At 41.9% G+C, this 17144-nt stretch overlaps 1 protein-coding gene across 1 annotated transcript in view; it reads left to right on the plus strand.

The window, feature by feature from the left end:
- Positions 1–221: 221 nt before the first annotated feature.
- The window catches only part of LOC137519138 (fibrocystin-L-like), a 249410-nt gene continuing 232487 nt past the window's right edge, over positions 222–17144 (plus strand). Inside the window, exon 1 of the mRNA XM_068237922.1 lies at positions 222–248. The gene's annotated coding sequence lies outside the window, so the exon portion shown is untranslated. The remainder of the gene's footprint in view (positions 249–17144) is intronic.

Genomic DNA, 17144 nt, shown 5'->3' on the forward strand with positions numbered 1-17144 from the left:
AACATAATCCCTCCACAAGTTACAGCTAATAGAACACTGTGCTACAGTATCCAGTGAAAGAGATTTACATTATACAGTCTCTTTCAAGCCAGTTATATGGCTATTAGGCTCGGTTCACACATTAAAAAGGTGTCCAGTAGTCCTGTCCTGTCAGTTTTTGACAGTTGGCATCAGTTTTTTAGGTGTACGTTTCCGGTCCAGTCAGGTAAAACTGATAGAAAACGGAGGCAATACTGGCAGGACTTGTGGTGAGCTCAAATTTCAATGTAATTTGGCTTCCTAATTCGCAATTACGATGCGAAATTGTAATGCAACATTTCAAGGAAAATTGTAGTTTATTTCATCTGTAATTGTAATCTTTCGTAATTTTGTGTAATTTTGTGCCGACTTTAGTGGTTAATAGCAAAGTCCCCTTACATGCTATGGTCACCAAAATCGGATCAGTTCATCTCGGCGCCCAGCTCTGAGAGCTGAGCACTGAAGCTGGGCGCCGTCATAGCAGCAATGATATGATGCGCGCCCCGCGTAACGGTAATTCGGTGCTCTGGCGGCTGCCAGACCCTGAATTACATCTCCCTCCGAGTTGCGACAAGGGGGGATTAGTAATCAACGCCGCCTGTGAGTTTAGCGTCAGCGGGGAAAGCCGTCATTCGGCTCTCCCCATACCGAACTGAGCGGCGCCGCCACAATGTGTGCTCCACTAAAATTGCTACACATGTGAAGGAGAATAGTGGGTACAAGTCAAAAAATGTTCAAAAAGACCTTGTAGTTTTTTTTTAAATCGATTTTAAAAAAGCAAACAAAAATGTTTTTTAAACTGTCATTTTTCTGAGTTTAAAGTGGACCTGAACTCTTGCACAGGACAGAAGGAACACATAGAGAAATGCACCCTGAATGTATTTAGAGAGTTTAGTTTAATTCCCCCTCATTTGTGTCTAATCACAAGTTGTAATTTGATCCTCCCCTGGGTCACATGACTGCCAATGGCAGATAAGCCCATTTGAAAGCACAGGCTGTAAACAATCTGTCTGCTTCCATGAATCAGGAAGTAGAAACTGACCAAATTTATTTTAGGATTTGTATCAGCTGCAACAAATACATGTTTTTTTTTTTGTTTAAAGGTTATCATGCTGTTCTGTATCTTTTAGAGCAAAGAGGAGTTCTGAGTTCAGCTCCACTCTGCTCTAAAAAAAAAAACATTTTCCCTTTGCATTTATAAAATAAATTGTCTCAAAAACTACAAAAGGTCCTTTTGAAAAATTATGTAGCATTTTGTTTGTTCACCACTAAAGTCAGCACAAAATTATGCAAAAATTACGTATGATTACACTAAATCAATTGAATTTACAAATCATAATTACGTATGGGCATCACTGTGAGAATTTAGTAATTAGCTGATTATGATCATTATGGACTGGACTGGAAATGTGCACATTTATGTGTGAACCAGGCCCGGGATGGCGTTCACTAGTGATGATAGTAATGTGCTAATTTTGGTTATGCCAAATTTTGAATAAAATTTTGGAAACATGTTTATATGTAATAAGATTTTTCAAAATGGAATTGATTTTGCATTATTTATTCATAAATTTCACGTTTCTGCGAATTTTTTTTAACTTGTTCCCAGAGAATCAAATTTGGCATTTATAGAATGTAATTACTGTTATTAACAAAATGTATCATAAGTTTGCCAGAAATTTTGCATTACGATTTTGCATTGGGATTGAGAATTTGAATGCAAAATTACAATTATGCAAAATTCAAGCTTAACACCAGAATTCACAGGTCGGTTCGCGAACACCAATGGCCAGCGGACTTCAGGTTTTGTCTAATCGAATCCCGTTCTGGTTTAAAAATGTATTTTCCCACCAAAATTGTAAAATCCATTTTCTCAAATGTTCCCACTAGAGACCCTGATATACAAAGAATTTGGTGATTATAGCATCTTTCTGGCCTCACAATTAACTCTAGAAGACCATAAACTTTAGTGCAAAAGCTGACAGATGGACCCAAGAATGGAGATTGGCCTCCAAACCCAAAACAAAATCTGAAACCAAATTTCAATGATTCTGTACATCCCTCTAAAGGTGGCCACTAACGGTCCAATTTCTAGCGAAAAATCGTTCCAGCTTTCAGAAATTCTGATCGGAAGTGAAATCCTTCACTACACCATCAACGAAACAATCTTTGCTTCCTATCTATCACAACCAACAAGAAAATTCGGACTAATATTTTTTATAATCGTTCGCAATCGATTGTGCCCATCAGCGGAGATCATTTACAATCAATCTGCGATTTTTCGCTAGAAATTGGATCGTTAGTGGCCACCTTTAGTGGTGATCACTAATGATCCAATCTCTTTCATCCAATTTTACTAAATCTATGTAGTATAAGGGTAAATTGAGTGAATTTATTTCAATGGATAATTTAGGCAGTTCCCTTATATTACATAGAAATGGTAAGATTGGATGAAAAAGATTGAATCATTATTGGCCACCATAAGTGGTCCTGGTGATGCTTTCCTGGTTTTCATTCCCCCTCATAGGGGTAGACTTGCATTTCTTGGGTGGGTTCTTTCAACCTCCATCCCTCCAATGTTTTGAGTTCTCCAGGCCTTGATATTGCTCTTTCTCCCCAACACAGCTGCAGGATGGCTACAAATAACCGAGAATGATGACAGGCTGACCCATCTGATTTGGGTTATTATTATTCTTAAACTTTATATATAAATCACTAACATATTATTGCAAAGCTGTAATAGATAGTGAGACATTACAAAATGTATCAATGTTAAGGTGGGCACTAACAATACAATCTTTTTAATCCAATTTGACCAAATTTATGTAGTATAAGGGTAAACTGAGTGAATATATTGAATGGCTAATTTAGGCAAGTTACCTTATATTACATAGAAATGGTAAGATTGAATGAAAAGATTGTATTATTAGTGGCCAGCTGTACACAGGGACATTGTAGTGTTCTACAGTCTGAAATATTACAAATCACCTTCTCTGGGTGTTCAGGTTCTGGAAGCAAACTTCCCCACTATGTTCTTTTGCTATTCTGTCTTATGTCTGTGTGTAGACAAAAATAAGAGGAAAGAGTTTAAAGAGAAACTCCGACCAAGAATTGAACTTTATCCCAATCAGTAGCTGATACCCCCTTTTACATGAGAAATCTATTCATTTTCACAAACAGACCATCAGGGGGCGCTGTATGACTGATATCGTGGTGAAACCCCTCCCACAAGAAGCTCTGAGTACCGAGGTACTTCTGGCAGTTTCCTGTCTGTGAACCTTGTTGCATTGTGGGAAATAGCTGTTTACAGCTGTTTCCAACTGCCAAAAAAGTATGCAGGAGCTACATCATCTGCCAGTAAAAATGTCACCATGTGATAAATGTCAGAATGCGAATCAGGGATTTAAACGATTTTACAATGGGCAAACAAACACTGACTAAATCATTTATACGTAATTATTGTAAAAATGAAGCACTTTTTTTATTACATTATTTTCACTGGAGTTCCTCTTTAAATGGTACCTGAACTGACACAAGACATGATAAGATAAACATGTTTGTAAAGTGCCATTCCAGCCGATAACTGAGCTTTGTTCATTTTTTTTCTCTTTTTCTCACTGAAATGTTCAGGCATGCAAGTTATAGTTCCTTTCTTATGCTAGGTACGCACTATACATTTTTGCATTCAATAGATCATTTCCGTCATGTCCGATATTACTTTCGATCGTTTTACGGCTCAATTTCTCATAGAAATGAATACAAATTGATAAGAAAATAGAATCGAATGGGAAATCGAGTGGAAAAACGAATCGAAAATCGATCGAACAGAAGATCGACCAAAAAAAAACGCATCATGTTAACCTATCATTAATACCGTGGCCTAATACTGTAGCCTTCAAAACTCCTTCCTGCATCAGCTTCTCTGTGTATGGAAGTGAAATGGATTAAAATGAAGGTCAATAGTTCCATAGTTTGTAAGTCTTGCACACTGAAAGACTGTCATTCAGCTAAGACAATAAAACTTTAAACTCACCTTTTTTAGCTTTTAATCAGAAAATAAAACTTGGTGATTCTCTAAAAGTCATTTTTTCAGAGTAAGAGGATAGATAAAATGGTTTATCTCATCAGTTTTAGTTCAGGCTTGCTTTAAATAATCCACATGTTGTCAGGGCCAGATTTCTGGCATGGCCATATAGGCCATGGCCTAGGGCACCAGAAATTTAGGGGCGGCTCAGTGAGAGCCAGTAAAGCTGTTCTATGCAGCCATCCCTATCTACAAGGACAGTTAAAGCTGTCTACAAGGACAGCTTTAACCTTTTAACTATCTGTCCTGTACTTGTGTCATCCCTGCAAGACCTGTAAGCTCTATCCTGCAGGTACACATCAGCCTAACTCTCATGCTGTCACAATGGGTCCATCATTAAAGAGATGGCAAACATAACATAAAAGTTCTTAAAGAAAATCTGTAACGAAAAAAGTTCCCCTGGGGGTACTCACCTCGGGTGGGGGAAGCCTCCGGATCCTATCGAGGCTTTCCCCGTCCTCCTGCGTCCCACTGTGGCGGCGATAAAGCTCCCCGAACAGCGGCGATGTAAATATTTACCTTCCCGGCTCCAGCCCAGGCGCAGTATCGGCTCTCCGATCGCTGTTGGGCCGCTCTACTGCGCAGGCGCAGGAGACTTGCGCCTGCGCAGTAGAGTGGACCCGATGGAGATCGGCTATTTTCACCTATCTCCGTGGGAAGAGCAAAACAGCGCCTCCGCTGGAGCCAGAAAAGGTAAATATTGCACAGCCTGACAAATTGTCGGCTGTACATTCCGTGGACTGCAGCGAGTCCACCGTGGGACACAGGAGGACAGGGTAATCCTCGATACGGTCCAGAGGTTTCCCCCTACTGAGGTGAGTACCCCCCAGGGGAACTTTTTCATTACAGAATCTCTTTAAGAAAAACATAGCTTATAATCTATATGCATATTACTAAAATAGTTATTGTCTGTGACATCCAATGATGGAAAGTAAGTAGAATTCTCATTGGGGCACACAGAGATAACAACCATATAGACGGTATAGTTGGCCTTGGGCGGTAAAAAGTACAAATCCGGCCCTGCATGTTGTGCAGGTAACTGTGATTACTTGTAACACTGAAAAAAGGCCAGAGAGGTAATACAGACGTAAGACAGTATTTACTGAAAATATAACAGCGCTAGATGAGATTCCTGCTGTATTTAGACTGATGTGGTGACAGCTTACTACACAAACTATGACATGCCAGCACTTCTGGTTATAAAAAGCAAAGACAGAAAAGAGTGAAAAGTAGCTGTACTAAGCTAAAGTATTTATGATGTTGTAAAGATAAGAATGTCACATCTTGCAGAAGAGTTAAAGAGGAAGCTGATACCCCCTTTCCCACAACAAATATTTACCTTTTCTTTAATAGAGCATCTCTATGGCTGATATTGTGGTGAGATCCCTCCCACAGCGTGATGTCATGTCCATGTCTGTGTGAACCTCAATGCATTTTGGGAAATTGTTTTCAAAACATTTTTATTAGCAGAAGACATGTTAAACAAGCTGGGATAACATTGTATTTTGAAAATTATTTTTAAAGAGAATCTGTACTGTCCGATTTGTACAATAAAAAACATACTAATCGAGTCACTGTGATCTCCTGGATCCCTCTTTGCCGTTTCCGCCGCTCCCCGCTGTGATCCTGGCCTGAAACTCGCCAGTATCTAGTATATATATATATACAGTGGGTTGCAAAAGTATTCGGCTCCCTTGAAGTTTTCCACATTTTGTCACATTACTGCCACAAACATGAATCAATTTTATTGGAATTCCACATGAAAGACCAATACAAAGTGGTGTACATGTGAGAAGTGGAATGAAAACCGTACATCATTCCAAACATTTTTTACAAATAAATAACTGCAAAGTGGGGTGTGCGTAATTATTCGTCCCCCTGAGTCAATACTTTGTAGAACCACCTTTTGCTGCAATTAAAGCTACCAGTCTTTTAGGGTATGTCTCTACCAGATTTGCACATCTAGAGACTGAAATCCTTGCCCATTCTTCTTTGCAAAACAGCTCCAGCTCAGTCAGATTAGATGGACAGCGTTTGTGAACAGCAATTTTCAGATCTTGCCACAGATTCTCGATTGGATTTAGATCTGGACTTTGACTGGGCCATTCTAACACATAGATATGTTTTGTTTTAAACCATTCCATTGTCATAGGGTCATTGTCCTGCTGGAAGGTGAACCTCCGCCCCAGTCTCAAGTCTTTTGCAGTCTCCAAGAGGTTTTCTTCCAAGTTTGCCCTGTATTTGGCTCCATCCATCTTCCCATCAACTCTGACCAGCTTCCCTGTCCCCGAAGCACCCCCCGAGCATGATGCTGCCACCACCATATTTGACAGTGGGGATGGTGTGTTCAGAGTGATGTGCAGTGTTATTTTTCTGCCACACATAGCGTTTTGCATTTTGGCCAAAAAGTTCCATTTTGGTCTCATCTGACCAGAGCACCTTCTTCCACATGGTTGCTGTGTCCCCCACATGGCTTGTGGCAAACTGCAAACGGGACTTCTTATGCTTTCTGTTAACAATGCCTTTCTTCTTGCCTCTTCCATAAAGGCCAACTTTGTACAGTGCATGACTAATAGTTGTCCTATGGACAGAGTCTCCCACCTGAGCTGTAGATCTCTGCAGCTCATCCAGAGTCACCATGGGCCTCTTGACTGCATTTCTGATCAGCGCTCTCCTTGTTTGGCCTGTGAGTTTAGGTGGATGGCCTTTTCTTGGTAGGTTTACAGTTGTGCCATTCTCCTTCCATTTCTGAATGATCGCTTGAACAGTGCTCCGTGGGATGTTCAAGGCTTTGGAAATCTTTTTGTAGCCTACGCCTGCTTTAAATTTCTCAATAACTTGATCCCTGACCTGTCTTGTGTGTTCTTTGGACTTCACGGTGTTGTTGCTCCCAATATTCTCTTAGACAACCTCTGAGGCCCTCACAGAGCAGCTGTATTTGTACTGACATTAGATTACACACAGGTGCACTCTATTTAGTCATTAGCACTCATCAGGCAATATCTATAGGCAACTGACTGCACTCAGATCAAAGGGGGCCGAATAATTATGCACACACCCCTTTTGCAGTTATTTATTTGTAAAAAATGTTTGGAATCATGTATGATTTTCGTTCCGCTTCTCATGTGTACACCACTTTGTGTTGGTCTTTCATGTGGAATTCCAATAAAATTGATTCATGTTTGTGGCAGTAATATGACAAAATTTGGAAAACTTCAAGGGGGCCGAATACTTTTGCAACCCACTGTATATATATATATATATATATATATATATATATATATATATATATATATATATATAACGTTACAGTATACTACAAGTTTTTATTACATAGTGAATTATCTGCACTCCAGTCAGGCCCCCTCCACGCCCCCTGCAGGTTCTGTGAAAGTTTCTCAGCATGAGCAGCTCCCTCCCCCCTCAGACAAGCTGAAATTGAGAGCAGAGACCTGTCTGTGAGGGATAAACAAAGCATACACACAGAACCTGCAGGGGGCGTGGAGGGGGCATGGATAACTTCTTCCTATCACAGCAGAGGCAGTGCATTCCTCTCTGGCTCGACACAGCTTCAGCTTGACAAAGAAAAGAAGATTAGATAGTGCAACTAGAAAAGGCTGCAGTAATCCAGAGCACATTAGAACAGGTATAGGAACTTATAGGATAGATGAAATAAGACTGAACATTTTGTTACAGAGTTTCTTCAAGTACTCTCAGTGTTTAGTCAACGTGGTCCTGTGAGGAGTCTTAATAATGCTTAACCCCCTTGCCGTTCCAATTCTGGCGGCAAGGGGGCAGCGCAGCACTTTTTTTTTATTTTTTATTTTTTAAAATCATGTAGCGAGCCCAGGGCTCGCTACATGATAGCCGCTGACAAGCGGCATCCCCCTATCCACTCCGATCGCCTTCGGCGATCAGAGTAAGCAGGAAATCCCATTCAGAACGGGATTTCCTGCTGGGCTTCCCCGGTCGCCATGGTGACCGGGCGGGATGACGTCACCGACATCATGGACGTCGGGACATCAGAGGGAATCCCGATCCACCCCTCAGCACTGCCTGGCACTGATTGGCCAAGGGGTCTGGAGGGGGGGGCGGCGTGGCGGGTAGCGGCGAATCGACAGCGATCGGAAACTGCACGCAGCTAGCAAAGTGCTAGCTGCGTGCAGGAAAAAAAATTTGAAAATCGGCCCAGTGGGGCCTTAGCAATCCTCCTGCGCAGGTTACCCCGAGCTGAGCTCGGGATAACCGGCAAGGAGGTTAAAGGACATCCGAAGTGAAAATAAACTGATGAGAAAAACAATTGTATCTAACCTCCTTCTCCTAAAAATGACTGCTTTTCAGATATCCCACAGTTTTATTTTAGATTTAAATCTAGTTTTTAAGTTTTTACTCTTTCATTTTCTCTGCTCAATGACACCTTCATTGAAGTATGCAAGAGCCCAAATCTATGAATTATTGACCCTTTTGATCTCTTTCCTGCTCTAGGAAGCCATTTACTGACAGGATAGTGTTTTATGGCTGAAATTTCTTATTAGTGAGGGTTATGCTATAGTCTGAACCAGTCTGACCCGGTCCTGACCTGGATAGAAAATGTCACTTGCATACCTGATATTTAACTCTTTCAGGCAGAGAAAGAAAAAAATGGAACACAGCCTAGTTATTTGTGTGCTTGGCACTGTACATATACATGCCTATCTCATCATGTCACATGTCCTCAGGTGTCCTTTAAAAGAAAAAAGTCAGTACAAAATTCCAAACAACTGAAAGCAGAACTACACAGAACAATACAGTGCATCCTAGTCTATCACTGTATTGTTGTGACACTATACTATGATGTGATATGGCCCCACCCTTACTCCGCTATCTGCAGGCTGATCCCGTTCAGAATTTTTCATAATCCCACTGACAATTGTTACTCAGTCTGGGCTATCTATTAACCTGAACATAACTGATCGCTGAACATAGTTATTACCCCATAGCTCCCATTTTTTTCCAAAATCTTTCCATAGAGCTATGAAGGTTGGCTATCATGCGTTCCTATTTGAAGTTAGTGTTGACAATTTGCATATTTTCAATTATCACTATTAATTGATCTATATCTTGTTTTTTCCGCCACTAATTAGGATTTCTTTGGGTGGTACATTTTGCTAAGAATTATTTTTTCTAAATCCGTTTTAACAGGAAGATTAAGAAAGAAATAGAAAATATTCATTATTTCTCAGATTTTGTCCATTATAGTTTGAAATGAATACATGCTACTGTAATTAAAACCCATGTATTTTATGTGCCCATTTGTCCCGGCTATTACACCGTTTAAATTATGTCCCTATCACAATTCATGGCGCCGATACTTTGTTTAGAAATAGAAGGTGCATTTTTTCAATTTGCGTCCATCACTATTTACAAGCTTATAATTTAAAAAAAATATAATAATATGCTATCTTGACTTACATATTTAAAAAGTTCATTTTTTTTTATTAAAAAATGTGTTTGGGTAATTTTTGGTGTGGGAGGTAAACAGCTAATTTTAAATGTAAAGTAATGTAATTATTTAATAAAAAAATGTATGTGGGTGCAGTTTGCTATTTGGTCACAAGATGGCCACAGTCCAAAAAGTCCTGGAAGCGTACGATCACGCTTCCAGGAACTAGAAAGAGGACAGGGAACTTTTTTTTTTACAGAAAATCGGTGGTCTCTGATAAGAGACTGTCGGTTTTTCTGCGGGGGACTTAGATCGGTGAATGGGAACTATATTCCCATTTACTGATCGGGGGGCTAACGGCAGGCAGTGGGAGCGCGCGCGATCATGCGCCTTAGGCAGCAGGAGCTGCACAGGATATATCCATCCAGATACAACGAAGTGGTTAAATCATTATAGTTGACTAAAAAGAATATACTACTTTCTACTTTCTTTTGGTAAAGTTCCTCTTAAAAAGGCTCGATTATAACACAAGGTTGAATGAAGATTTTGAAACTCCTTAAAGAGGAACTTCAGCCTAAACAAACATACATCATTAAGTTACATTAGTTATGTTAATTAAAATAGGCAATATAATCTCTTACCCACCCTGTTTTAAAAGAAGAGGCAAATGTTTGTGATTTCATGAGGGAAGCCATCTTTTTGGTTGAAAGGAGGTGACAGGGAGCATGAGACACAGTTCCAACTGTGTGACACGGCTGTCCCTCTGGGGGACAAGAGAGCGATCGGCTCTCATACGCAGAAGCCTATGACAGCCGATCGCCAGGATTGGCCGGCTGGGGGGGGGGGGGGGGGGGGAGGGAGGGATTTGTTAAAAAAAAAAGACAGAGTAAAAATACAAACAAAGACACTTAAATAAATATTTATTTAAAAATAAAAAACCAACTGGGGGGGGGGGCGATCAGACCCCGCCACCAACAGAGAGCTCTATTGGTGGGGGGAAAATTAAGGGGGGGGGGATCACTCGTGTGCTGTGTTGTGCGGCCCTGCAGCTTGGCCTTAAAGCTGCAGTGGCCATTTTATTAAACATGTGCTTGGTCTTTAGGGGGGTTTACCACTGTGGTCCTCAAGTGGTTATTTAATGACAGTTGCAGATCTGTGCCAAGGAATCAATGGATTACATACATTTTTCAGGATACCCAATTTTATTTTATAATGTATACAGATAGAAGAAAAGAACCGGCACTGCAGATCTCAGCTCATATGCATTCAATTTGATTATAATGGATGCTGGGAGGTTAGTATCGGGTATATTGCTGAATGCGTGCTCTGACCTAGGAAGTTAGCAAGTTCAATACAGTAGCAAGCAGAGGGAAGGTCGGCACATGCATAATGGTCAGCATAAAAAAGCTTTATTTCTTATTGGCTTCACGCAACATGCTTTGGTAAAACATCCATGCAAAGAAAAGATCCTATCCAATACTCAGATGGCTGTGGGGTGAGGTGGGAGCGGTGGGGGCCGCCTATCCGCCGACCTTCCCTCTGCTTGCTACCAATTTTATTTTATGTATCCTGGTTTCAGCATCAGAACCACTTCCTATATCTACATATTGTTGTATATTGGTATGTCACCTCACCCTCCCAGTGATATTTGGCTTAGGCTATGTAGTTATACAGCCTTCCGCTACCACTGAACTCTGGGACACCAGGGTCCATATGCAATTCACTTTTTCTCCTATGTTTTCCACTAGGCTTCACTTCTCGTCAATAAAATGCATTTTATGCTACTAGCAAGCGAGAAAATATTCAAAATAATTTTGTCAGTACTTTTTCCCTTAGTTTTTGCTACTTTTTTAGACATAAGTCTAATATTGTTTCCAGTACAGGAAGAGTTAAGAAACTCCAGTTGTTATGTATGGAAAAGAGCCATTGAGCTCCACGTATTCTGAAGCTTATTATCGCAAGTGTCTGGCACTGTATTGTTTTTTCTCTGCAGAGGGCAGGTCAATAGTTCACTGGCCTGCTCTGTAAAATCATTTAGAATGCTGAGTAGTGTGTAAACTGCAAATATTAGAGAATGATGCAATGTTATAAAAAAAAACTATATAACTGAAAATAAAAATATGAGAATATTTTCTTTTCTACTAATGTTCTAGTAATTAACCATACTACACATACAATTCATTACATCATATTTTTTTTTCACTTCAGTGTCTCTTTAAGTAAAGTTCTTTGAATGATGAGTAAGGAATTATCTGTAACCCATCCTCTTATGCAGGAATTATATTAGTAGGAACCTATGGCAACAAATGAGTTTGTTGCTGCAATCTGCCCCTTTACCGAAAAACATACAGAACGCTGCAACCTGCACAACTCTCTCTTACACAACACATCCTATGCGGGATATGCTGGTAGTCACCATTGTCTCTTCAGCCAAGTATAACAGGGCGGGCCAGTCATTATTGATACAATGCATAACCACATTCCTGTGTCACTATAATGTCACCAAGTCCCACAGCCTCTATCTACAATTACAGAGAAAATGCAGATATTTATTGAAACGAATATAGGAAAGTTCCGCCCATTATTCTTATTCACTTTTTTCATAGTAAGCAAAGAGGACATGATCTGCGTATGGAGGAAAGAAACGATTTTGCCATCTCTTTAGAAAGGGGTTCTTACAGTAAGAGTGGTTAAACGCTGGAGCGTCGTAGTTATGGCAAATTCTATATCTGCTTTTAAAGGGGGCTTGGATGCTTTCCTTGCATGGAAGGCCAGCCCAGGCTATAATAGCTAGGTAGTTCCCTGCAGTGTTGATCCAGAGATTTAATCTGATTGCCATCTGGAATCCAGAAGTATTTTTTTTCTCCTGTAAGGCCCCTTTTCCACTAGCAGTCGCTAGCGTTCGCGCTGAACGCTAGCGATTGCTGAATCGCAAAATGTAAAAAATGACCGGCGATTTCCCGACGTTTGCGGCCGCGATTTTGCTATGCTATGCACTGCATAGCAAAATCGCGGCAATAATCGCTCCGCCGCGCGATCACGATCAGGTCAAAAACGAATCGCGGTAGTGGAAATGACCTACCGCGATTCCTATGTTAAAAGCAAACTGTAGCGATTTGTAAAATCACTAGCGGTTTGCGGTTTTGCGATTCAGCCATCGCAAACGCCGTAGTGGAAAAGGGCCCTTAAGCAGACCTGATCTCAGAACTTCCTCTCCTCTTACACTTGCGTTTTGGCATGCAAACGGACCTGATCTGGATCGGAACCGTACGGTTCCGATCCGGATCCGATCTGGAACCGGTCCGTTTGCATCAGGAATGTATCAGGCTGCCATCCGGATCCGTGTGGTAAAAACAGCGAAATTACTAATAAAATTGTTGGGGTCAGCAGAAGGTGCACCTGTAGAATCAAGTCCTCTGCTGTTTAGGCCTCACCTCTACCTTCGACATACTGCCAAACAGCTCCAGCACGTTAGTCACTGCTGCTCCACTGCTGCCCATGTTTCCCCATCCGAAATGGCCGCTAGAATACGCATATGAAGTAGGCTAGAACATCAGGTGTTTGTAGCCAGTGTGTTCTGTGCTTTCCGTTCCCCATAGGTTTCTATTTCCGGATGGTGCAGTCAGGCTCCGGTCCGGGTGCGTGGGCCGGATGATCCAGACCCAAAAAATAGCGCATGTTGGAAAAGTGTCCGGCTCCGTTCTGTACGGAACGTACGCATCTGAACGTCCGCATAGACTTTGCATTGCTATGCGGAACGTACGTTCCGTTTGTACAGTATACGGTCCGGATCCGATCAGGCAGATCCGGACAGGGAACACTAATGTGAACCAGGCCTAAAAGTTAAGCAACAACATACTAACCTTTAAAGAAAAACATTTCTTTGTTACAACGGATACAAATCCTGCAATAAATATGCACTGTGTCTACTTCCTGATTTCATAGAAATCTACTTCCTGAATTAATGGAAGCTGACAAACTGTGAACATTCTGTGTTTATCAATTAGCTGCTCTGCCATGGCAGCTGACGCAGCTGAGAGATCAAATTACAATTTCTGATTAGTCACAGATGAGGAGGAATTCTAAAGGCTAAACTCTCTAAATACATACAGGGTGCATTTCTCTATGTATTTCTTGTGTCCTATGCAAGAAGTTAGGTCCACTCCTTATAAGGCTAATTGATCCAAGTCTTGTAACGTTGGCCATACACTTATAGATTTCCACCTAATGTTCCAAAACCATCAATTCACTTCCCGAAAGGAATCAATTCAGAAGGAATTCATTCTTACCACCCATAACACATTGATTTTGAATAGATTCCAGCAGGGAGTCTATTGAAAATGGATTGAACGGAAGCATTGCACTGTTCAATGCAATGTAACTTTATGGCTTATCTATCTACCAGTGCCCTGCCCTGCCCCCAATTGATCTAGATTTTTCAACCTGTTCAATCAATACTTTCAAACGATTTTTGGTCAAAACCCACTGAAATTCCATCAAATGAACATTTAATGGAAACTATCCCTATCCGATGAGATCGAGTGATAGAACCTGCAGGCAGGGGAGGACTGGCCAGGGGGGAAGGGGGGAGATTTCCCCCGAGGCTGCCTCTCATTTAATGATTTAGGGCTGGTGCAGGGCCTGCTGCATTCAGGTTTTTGTATAAGACAATGTGAACCACTAGGCTGGCTGAGGGAAATAAAAGGCCAATTAGCAATAAGAGGGCGGGAAAGCTAGTAAATATACACAGCATGATGCAGAGCAGAGGCTTGCCTGGAGGGTCCATGGGAAAAAATTGTCTGCTCTCTCACCATCATATCTCCCAATTGTCACTCTTTTGAACGGACAATCCAGTCCCTCTTTAGATATAAATATGTGTGTGTTTGTACGTGAGTGTGTATGGTGGGGGGTGGGTAAGTCTTGGGGAATTAAGGTGGCCATACATCTGTTGACTCAACCTCAATGACAAAATCTCTGTAAACAATACAAAATATTTTTATTTATCACAGGCTCCCTATGCTGGATTGATTCTTATCATTTGGCACTGTTACTGGCCTGAGGAAGTGGGCTAAGACCCCGCGAAACGCGTTGCCTGCAGAGATGAGCGTAATGACCTAATTACGATTTTGCGAAATTTCGCGTAATTAGTGTAATTACGATTATGGCCGTAAGTACATAATCGTAATGAAGAACGATTTCGCGAAATTTCGCGTAAGCGTAATTTTCGCGTAATTTTCGCATTACAGTCGTATCATGCCGTAATTTCGCATTAAACGCTACCGTAATTTCGCGTTAAACCGTAACGCTCCGTATAGTATAAAAAAGCCGCCGACTTTAAGGGTTAATAGCAAAGCCCCCTTAAATGCTAAGAGCCTCAAATTTGGAGAATATATTAAGGAGATCAGGAGGAATAAGAGGAAAATTTTTTTTTTCAAAAAGACCTTATAGTTTTTGAGAAAATCGATGTTAAAGTTTCAAAGGAAAAATGTAAACATTTAAAAACCCGCCGACTTTAACGGTTAATAGCAAAGCCTGCTTAAAGTTTAGGAACACCAAATTCCCAGGGTATATTAAGGGGATCAGTGGGAATAAGAGGAAAAATTTTTTTTTCAAAAAGACCTTATAGTTTTTGAGAAAATCGATTTTTAAGTTTCAAGGGCGAAAATGTCTTTTAAATGCGGAAAATGTCAGTTTTTTTTGCACAGGTAACAATAGTGTATTATTTTCATAGATTCCCCCAAGTGGGAAGTTTTACTTACTTCGTTCTGAGTGTGGGAAATATAAAAAAAAAACGACGTGGGGTCCCCCCTCCCAGACCTCTTTAACCCCTTGTCCCCCATGCAGGCTGGGATAGCCAGAATGCGGAGCACCGGCCGCGTGGGGCTCCGCACCCTGACTATACCAGCCCGCATGGTCCATGGATTGGGGGGTCTCGGAAGGGGAGGGGCAGCCAAGCTTTCCCCTCCCCCTCCGAGCCCTTGTCCAATCCAAGGACAAGGGGCTCTTCTCCACCTCCGATGGGCGGTGGAGGTGGAGGCCGCGATTTCCTGGGTGGGGGGTTCATGGTGGAATCTGGGAGTCCCCTTTAAAAAGGGGTCCCCCAGATGCCCACCCCCCTCCCAGGAGAAATGAGTATAGAGGTACTTGTAGTACCCCTTACCCATTTCCTTTAAGAGTTAAAAGTAAATAAACACACAAACACATAGAAAAAGTATTTTAATTGAACAAAAAACATAACCACGAAAAAAGTCCTTTAATATTCTTAATTAACCATTAATACTTACCTGTCCCTTTAAATAAATGATCCCACGCAATATCCTCGGAAATGTTCTATCAGTTACAATGTAACAAAGTTATTACAATATAACAACTTTGTTACATTGTAACTACGCCGCACCCGACGTCACTCACCGCCGCCGCTGCCGCCGCGTCTGCGCTGCAGGACCCGACAGAGCTCTGAGCTATAGCTCAGAGCTCTCGAAAGCATCTTTGTATTTGGGCTCCAAGGAGCCCCATTGGTCCTTAGCAGACCAATGGGGTTCCTTCTGATTTGAAGGAACCCCATTGGTCTGCTAAGGACCAATGGGGCTCCTTGGAGCCCAAATACAAAGATGCTTCTCAGAGCTCTGAGCTATATAGCTCAGAGCTCTGTCGGGTCCGTGCAGGACGCTAAGTCCCCGCCGGCTCCGCTGCCCTCCCCGCCTCTCCCACATGTCACCCACATGTCACCCACATGTGGGTGACATGTGGGTGACAGATGTGGGCGGGGTGGACAGCGGGAGCTGCGGGGACTTAGCGTCCTGCACGGACGCGTATGCGGCGGCTGAGCGGCGAGTGGCGTCGGGTGCGGCGTAGTTACAATGTAACAAAGTTGTTACATAATAACTTTGTTACATTGTAACTGATAGAACATTTCCGAGGATATTGCGTGGGATCATTTATTTAAAGGGACAGGTAAGTATTAATGGTTAATTAAGAATATTAAAGGACTTTTTTCGTGGTTATGTTTTTTGTTCAATTAAAATACTTTTTCTATGTGTTTGTGTGTTTATTTACTTTTAACTCTTAAAGGAAATGGGTAAGGGGTACTACAAGTACCTCTATACTCATTTCTCCTGGGAGGGGGGTGGGCATCTGGGGGACCCCTTTTTAAAGGGGACTCCCAGATTCCACCATGAACCCCCCACCCAGGAAATCGCGGCCTCCACCTCCACCGCCCATCGGAGGTGGAGAAGAGCCCCTTGTCCTTGGATTGGACAAGGGCTCGGAGGGGGAGGGGAAAGCTTGGCTGCCCCTCCCCTTCCGAGACCCCCCAATCCATGGACCATGCGGGCTGGTATAGTCAGGGTGCGGAGCCCCACGCGGCCGGTGCTCCGCATTCTGGCTATCCCAGCCTGCATGGGGGACAAGGGGTTAAAGAGGTCTGGGAGGGGGGACCCCACGTCGTTTTTTTTTTATATTTCCCACACTCAGAACGAAGTAAGTAAAACTCTTCCCACTTGGGGGAATCTATGAAAATAATACACTATTGTTACCTGTGCAAAAAAAACTGACATTTTCCGCATTTAAAAGACATTTTCGCCCTTGAAACTTAAAAATCGATTTTCTCAAAAACTATAA

This window comes from Hyperolius riggenbachi, chromosome 5 (genome assembly GCF_040937935.1).
Source record: "Hyperolius riggenbachi isolate aHypRig1 chromosome 5, aHypRig1.pri, whole genome shotgun sequence".
NCBI lineage: Eukaryota > Metazoa > Chordata > Amphibia > Anura > Hyperoliidae > Hyperolius > Hyperolius riggenbachi.